The sequence below is a fragment of the Enhydra lutris genome, unplaced genomic scaffold, assembly GCF_002288905.1.
Source record: "Enhydra lutris kenyoni isolate GAN:26980312 unplaced genomic scaffold, ASM228890v2 scaffoldscaffold3, whole genome shotgun sequence".
Lineage (NCBI taxonomy): Eukaryota > Metazoa > Chordata > Mammalia > Carnivora > Mustelidae > Enhydra > Enhydra lutris.
The window spans coordinates 59,470,330-59,479,074 of NW_019154087.1; positions in this window are offsets into that span (position 1 = coordinate 59,470,330).

Below are 8,745 nucleotides of genomic sequence, written 5' to 3' on the forward strand. Positions count from 1 at the left end.
ACCATAATCACTGCCACCAGTAACACCATTCCTAAGAGCTTTTATAAAAGCTAAATCTCCTGTGTGATATTGCCACCTAGGCCTTGAAATTGGCCTATGAAATTTCAGCAACAGTGATGAACAGCTGAGTCAAGAATAAAATAGTTATTTATTCTTTGGTCAGGGAAGAAAGAGGTGACAAGCTCACCACAAGAGGAAAAAAAATCTTAACTTTTTTTGAAAAGAATCATATATGCTTTCGTAAAAATATGATCAATACACTTATATTAATGTTTATTGAGCAAACACATAACAAACACATATTTTCTGTTTGATGCTGAGGTTACACCTTTGGCTACTACTCATAAGCAGTGTCACAGGTTTAAAAGTAAAATTAAATATTAATTTTTGAAGGAATCTCACCTGTGTGTTATGATTTTTGGTGCATGTATTTAGGCTTTCACAGTCTTATGCATCATGTAACTTTTTTTTAGAGTTTTAGTATCACAGAGCATGAAACAGAGCAAAGGACACTTCTGCTATCAGCTCCTAGCCACGGATTCTGAAGCAAACAAGGTTTGATGTACCTACAGTAAAGTTTTTTATAAAAAGTCTAGTGATTACTAGAGTTAATATTCAAAGCCTAGGTGACATTTAACCCTAGAAAAAGGAGTTTCTTTTTTCCCATTAATAATATTTATATTAAAATTTAATCTTTCAAAAAATTAAAGAATAATGTCAAAGAAATGCCTAAGAAGTGAAAAGAACAGTTAGAATATGTCTAGTGAAAAAATAAGAATGCACTGTATCTCATTAGGTTCAAAGTATATTGAGGAATTTATGATATATTATCATATATATAGTACATATATATCATATATATAATATATTTAGGAATTATGATTAACAGACTACTCTTCAAGCAGAATCATTTTGGACCTGCTTTTAAATTTATAGTCCTATAATCAGAATTGTGTGTGAACCTTGTTAAATTTTTGATTGCCAGTCCCTATCCTGAAAGAATTACTGATTCAATAGGACTGATGAAAAGTCTAAGAATCTATGCTAGAATGGAATTTAACAGATCCATATTTAGCTTAAATAAAATCAACACATACTCTCATAAAATTTCTAAACACTTTTTTTGTTTTGTTTTTTGTTTTTATTTTTCACAATACAGATTCCAGTAAAAGAAAACTATTCAAACCAGCAAGTCAACTAAAGAATAACAAGAAAAAAAATCTTGTCTAATATTAGAGGGGAAAATGATGGAAAGCATCAGTGGTTTTGAGAGAGAGAAAAATAGAGGGCAGACCGGAAGAAGAGGGAGAATGAGAGGAGAGGGGGAGGAGGAAGGAGGGAGAAAAATTTATCTATAGGTAATGCTTCATCTGATCTTTCTGAATCACAATGTTAACATCTGTAGCTTCAGCTTTTAAAAGTTTCTCTTCATTGATTTCAAACTCACGTGTCAGTCGCCCAGAGGCTGGTTCCCCCAGTATGTCTTCTAAGATTAGATGTTTTCTTCTTCAGACACATCAAATGATAACAAACTCTCTGTGGTCTCACTGACATTACAGCTATCACTTCCAGTATCAATGCCATTGTCACTGTTACTAGATCTTGATTTCTCATCTGACATACTAGGTTTAGAAGCCATGATCTATGAAAACAAAGCCACTTTGGTAACTTTATTTAAAATAACATATCCCAATGTAGTTTACTCCTTCCAAAGGTAAAATGTGTTTGATTTCTTTTCTCTCTCTAAATCTCTTCAATCCCTAGTTTCCTAATGAGGACAACTTTTCACAATCTTCTCCCCAAACATTTTTGCAGTGAGGTCACTCAAAAGGGAAGATAATATCACAGTTATCACAGTTGTACAAAACATATTCCTGAAAAAAAATAAATCTGAAAGTCACATTTCCAAAGACAAAAAGAATGTATATGTTTAAAGGAGGAATTGATCCAAGAAAAGTAAGAAAACAGTAAAAATTTCTATGACGCCTTAACTTTGGAAGTCTTCATAGGTAACTTTCCCACATTTCAAATATTATTTCAATTTTATGCTTTTCTTTCCCAGTTGAGCACATAGTAAATCAGATTACATTGAATTAGCACCCAATTAAAGCTAAAAATCTGCTGGTTTCTGGGTGCCCAATGACATCCATCATTTCCTTATGTGAGTTTACAAACTATATGTTCTCTCAATGTATCAATATGCATACTCTTTATTTGTTCTTTTTCCAATAGTAAAATATTTAAGTGGTTCACCAAGAAATATCCCAACAACTGAGGGCAGTGTCTTGTTGGTTGGCAGAGAGCATAACTTCATATTACATCAAAATGTTTATTCTTCAGCTTGTGGAGGAAAAGGTCACTGTGGTTCCTTAGAAATCAAACTCATAAAGGGCCACTGTAAACCTAAGGGAAGTAGATACAACCATAAGTACTATAGGTACTTAGATTCATAGCACAGTTACACACAGATCTCTCTAAATAAACTCTAATCAACAGTAGCATTATTAGTGTCACCAAGATATTTTAACAGTGTCTCTTTAGGAGAAATCACATCATATCAAATTATATGAAAAGAAACTATACAGATGTCACAAAATTGAATGATTTATTTTTGCAAAAAGAGCATCTGAGAGTCATTTGACTATAGTATCTCTCAAGTGCCTAGATAATAAAATTGTTAGAAGGGTTAAAATGTGTACTTTTTACTTTTTACATATTTTATATTGATTAATAAATTGCTTATCTTAATTGTGTCAGAAAACTCTTACATAGCACTTCAGGTCTTTCTTAGCCTCATCCATCCCCAGGGCCCTTGGCCCTTGTTTTGTTCCAGCCACCACTGCGGCAAACATTTCTGCATGAGCATCAGTCAGATTCAGGAAGGCAAAATTCAACAGCATTTTGTCTCTTGGCTACATCATATGTCTCTTGCTCCTTGTTTGGGGATTGTCCTGCTGCCATTGAGGCATGAACACTACATCCATACGAACACTTTATATCCAATAGTATGATGCTCTATGTGGCAAATATTTGACAAATGATTGTAGCAATCAGAGCCTAGGTCCTCCCATCCTTCCCTGTATGGATTGTCCTGGAATGCATTACTGTAAGTGGTCTCTTAGAAGATTGCGCCAAGGGAATGAGTCATTAGTTGTATGATACTAAGCCGTAGACAACTCACCAACGTACTCTTATATTGGCTCTTCTTCTTTCTCTTCTTCATTCCTCCTCTTTTCTTTTACCTTTGACTTCCTCAGTTTGCATGCCTTAATAACTTATTAGCACATACTTTTTACTTTTTTTGTCTTGAGCTCTGCTTTGTTATAACTCAAAAAAGAGTTGATAATCAGAGTGGTGCTTGGAAGAATATTCTCAGGATAGGATTTTGCAGTTGGATTATTCCTTAGTGTGATGTCAACAGTGATTCCATTGCTGGTGCAAAGAGAGGCACTAATAACCCTGGCACATAGAGAATGACAATTACTAAGGCTTTCCTCTATGCTTCATTCTAATGAAGTTGTGGTAGTTAAGACATTGAGAATACTTATTAGACTTGGCACTTGAAAATAGGGGAGCAATGATAATTTTAAGAGTAGGGTGACTTATATTCTCCTAAGCACTAAAAACACTTTCAGGGGCGCCTGGGTGGCTCAGTGGGTTAGGCCGCTGCCTTCGGCTCGGGTCATGATCTCAGGGTCCTGGGATCGAGCCCCGCATCGGGCTCTCTGCTGTCTAGGGGAGCCTGCTTCCTCCTCTCTCTCTGCCTGCCTCTCTGCCTGCTTGTGATCTCTCTGTCAAATAAATAAATAAAATCTTTAAAAAAATAAAATAAAATAAAAAAATAAAAACACTTTCATACAGAAAATGATAGATTGAACCATTGAAATTAAGTAAAATTAAAGCATGCTATGGAAATCAGAATGTCTCAGCGACAGTTTTTAAAGTGATGCTCATCTCCTATTGTCTTGGGGCAAACTGTGCTGAAGATCTTACTTAAATCTCATTATAAAAACAGCATCACTGAAAGGAGAATACACAATCTTGACAGGTCTTCATGTCAAAAACCCTAATAGGAGAAAACCCTGGTGTAGGATGTTTGGGTGGATAAGCTTAAGAATCTTAAATCCCCAGCTCCCCTAAATCTTTTAGGCATGGAAAGCAGTGCTTTACCCCTTGCTAGAGGAAAACAGCCTCTGCTTGTTTAGACACCACGCAAAAACTTCACCTGAAGTACATATGTCACAAAATGTTTATTTTCCTCAAGATCGATCCCTACCCCTTTATTGACTCAAGGCAGTTAACCAGAGTCCATGAGTAAGAAGCCCATGTGCTCAGGGAGGAATAGTTTTATGCCAAAAGAACTGAAGAGTTAGCTAAAATGTATATTCAGGGATGGAGGGAATATGTATGGAAATGGATTTTGAAGTTATTAAAGTCTCTTGAAGAGTCAAATAAAAAGCTGAAGAGTAGAATTTATTGACATGAGAAACCTACCAAAAAACTTAACCAAGTGGTCTCCCCATATAATCATACCTATTTTCCCAACTGAGTATCTTTACTGAGAGAGATGATTATAGTCTCTGGCACTTGCATGGTGCTATTACACTCATAAATGCATTTGTTTTCAATCTCTATCAATAAAGAAGATCAAAAGCAGTTCACATTTTCCTAAGAATACCATTTTGTCTCAGATTTCTGTTAAATTTCCTGCCATCTATCATAATATAGTCTGTACCCTAATCAACATGACATTCCAAAGATTATCACACTGATTTTCTACACTGTTAAGATGCCAGTCTTTAGGCTCAATTTCCTGCCACTGCCCTCATATATAACTATTTGTGCTCCAGCCACCTCTTCTTTCTTCTGTATCTAAAACTGAATTATAGTTATATATATATATATAAATTATTTTATCTATAAATTATATATAAAATATATTTATATTATTTATATTTTTATTTATATATAAATTATTTTATCGGTGCTCCAATCCACTCCCATTCTCTCCTGGACCCTCTAAATGTTACTTCCCTTTAGCCCATTTTCTCCTCCCTCATCTCTCTCTCCTGGCTTTTCTCCTTCAGTGTATAAACATAGCCATGTCTTATGTATCCTAAAATAATCATACTGCTATCTCTGTTATACTCTTCATTCAATTTCAGGTCTTTTTTTAAAACTTTCTTCTAACTATTTTGATCCATTATCACATTCCTCGAAATATCTAAACAACTCTTCTTTTTTCTACACATAATCATGCATCATCAAACTTCCAAGAAGAGTATTCTTAAATCTTTATGATTCATCACCTATCACTACTATCATCAGCAAAATACAATAACTACATAGTTATAATTGTATATTAATTTGATTTCAGTTCCATTTATTTAAAATAGGAGTAAAGGGGCACCTGGGTGGCTTAGTCGGTTAAGTGTCTGCCTTTGGCCGGGGTCGTGATCCTGGGGTTCTAAAGGATTGAGCTCTGCATCAGCCTCCCTGCTCAGCAGGGAGCCGTTTCTCCCTCTGCTTGCCACTCCCCAACTTGTGTTCTCTCTCTGACAAATAATTAAATAAAATCTTCGAAAAAAATAAAATAAGGGTGCCTGGGTGGCTCAGGGAGTTAAACCTCTGCCTTCGGCTCGGGTCATAATCCCAGGGTCCAGGGATCGAGTCCCACATCAGGCTCTCTGCTTGGCAGGGAGCCTGCTTCCCCCTCTCTCTCTGCCTGCCTCTCTGCCTACTTGTGATCTCTCTCTGTCAAATGTATAAATAAAATCTTTTTTTTTTTTAAACATGTAGGCAGAGAGGCAGGCAGAGAGAGAGAGGAGGAAGCAGGCTCCCCACCAAGGAAGAGCCCGATGAGGGACTCGATCCCAAGACCCCGGGACCATGACCCCAGCCAAAGGCAGAGGCGTTAATCCACTAAGTCACCCAGGTGCCACAATAAATAAAATCTTTTAAAAAATAAAATAGAATATGAGTAAAAAAGTACTTCCTTTAAAAAGCATAAAAGTATAAAAAGAGAAATAGAAAATCTGAACAAATTATTAGTAGTGAAATTATATTCAGATTCAAAAAGTAAGTCTAGAAATAGAAGGACTTACAAGTGAATTTTAGTGAACATTTAAAGAAGAGTTAATACCTATTCTACTCAAACTATTTCAAAAAATAGAAGAGGAAGGAAACTTTCAAAATGCATTCTTTGAGGACAGCATTATCCTGATACCAAAACCAGACAAAGATACCACAAAAAAAAGAAAATTATAGGCCAATATCACTGATAAACATAGATGCAAAAATCCTCAAAAAAATTAGAAAACTGCATTCAACAATACACTAGGAGAAGAATTCATTATAATTAACTGAAACTTATACCTAGGAGGCAAGGATGGTTCAATATTCACAAATCAATCAATGTGATATACCACATCAATAAAACAAAGAATAAAAATCACATGGTAATCTTAATAGGTGAAGGAAAAGCATTTGAGAAAGTGCAACAACCATTCATGATAAATAGCCTCAACCAAGTAGGTTTAGAGAGAACAAACCTCAACATAATAAAGGCCATATATGAAAAACCTACAGCTAACATCATCCTTAATAGGGAAAACCTGAGAACTTTTCCTCTAGATAAGGAACAAGACAAGGATGTCCACCATCACCACATTTATTCAACATAGTAGTGGAAGTCCTAGTCACAGGAACCAGACAAGAAAAAGAAACATGAGGCATTCATATTGGGAAAGAAGAAGTTAAACGGTCACTATTTGCAGATGAAATGATACTGTAATAGAAACCTAAAGGCTACATCAAAAAACTAGGAGCAACAAATCAGTAAAGTTGCAAAATATAAAATGAATACCTGGAAATCAGTAGTGTTTTTATACACTAATAATGAAATAGTAGCAAGAGAAATTGAGAAAATAACTCCACTTACAATTATACCAAAAAGAATATGATACCTAGGAATAAACTTAAACAAAGAGGTCAAAGATCTATACTCTGAAAACTGTAATAGACTGAGGAAGGAAATCGAGGATGACACAAATCAATGGAAAGATTTTCTAACCTCATGGATTGGAAGAATTATTATTGTTAAAATGTCCATACTACCCAAAGCAATCCACAGATTTAATGCATTCCCTATCAAAATACCAATAACATTTTCCACAGAACTATAATAAATAATAATAAAATGTGTATGGAATCACCAAAAAAACAAACAAACAAAAAACCCCAAATAACCAAAAAAAAAATCTTGAGACAGAAAAACAAAGCTGGAAATATCACAATTCCAGATTTAAGATTTACTACAAAGCTGTAGTAATCAAAACAGTAGGGTAGTAGCAAAAATAGACCAGAGATCAATAGAACAGAAAAGAAAGCCCACAAATAAACCCACACTTATATGGTCAATTAATCTATGACATAGCAGGCAGAAATATACAATGGGGTAAAGATAGTCTCAAAATGGTGTTGGAAAAACTGGACAGCTACGTGCAAAAAAATGAGACTGGACAACTTTCTTATATCATACACAAAAATAAATTCAAAATGGATTAAAGAACTAAATGTGAGACCTGAAACCACAAAAATTCTAGAAGGGAGCACAAGTTGTAATTTCTCTGGCATTGCTCTGTTGTAGCAACATTTTTCTAGGTATGTCTCCTAAGACAAGGGGGAAAAAAAACAAAATTTATATTTGGGACTATATCAAAATAAAAAACTTTTGCACATCAAAGGAAACCATCGGCATAACAAAAAGGCAACCTACTAAACGAGAGAAGATATTTTCAATTGATATCTCTAATAAGGGGTTAATATCCAAAATACATAAAGAATGTATACAAACCAATACAAAAAAAATAAATAATCTGATTAAAATAGGCAGAGGACCTGAATAGACATTTTCCCGAAGAAGATATACAGATGGCCAACAGACACATGAAAAGACATTTGACATCATTAATCATCAAGGAAATGCAAATCACAACCACAACGACATACCATCTTATACCTGTCCAAATGGCTAAAATTTTAAAAAGTAAAAAGAAATAACAAGTGTTGGTGAGGACGTGAAGAAAAAGGAGCCCCTGTACACTATTGGTGGGAGTGTAAATTGGTACAGCCACTGTAGAGGTTCCTTAAAAATTTTAAAAATATATATATACCATATGATCCAATAATCCTATTGGTGGGTATTTACCCAAAGAATGCAAAAACACTAATTTCAAAAGGTATATACACCACTGTGTTTATTGCAGCATTATTTATAGTAGCTAATAGAAGCAAACAAAGTATCCATCAATAGATTAGTGAATAAGGAGGATAATATTCCATTATGTATATAATACATATGTATTATACATATAATACATATGTATTATATACATAATGGAATATTATTAACTTCCATTATGTATATAATACATATGTATTATATGTATAATATATGTATAATAAAAAGGATGAGGTTGTGCCATTTACAATAACACTGATGGACCTAGAGGGTATTTGCTAAGCAAAATAAGTCATACTGAACAAAAATACCATATTATTTTGCTCATATGTGGAATCTAAAAAAACAAATGAATAAACATAAAGCAGAATGAGACTTATAAACTCAGAGAAGAAACTGATGGTTGCCAGAGGGAATGGGGGTGGAGGAATAACCAAAATGCATGAAGGGCAGTGGGAGATACAGGCTTCCAGTTATGGAATGAATAAATCATGGGAATAAAA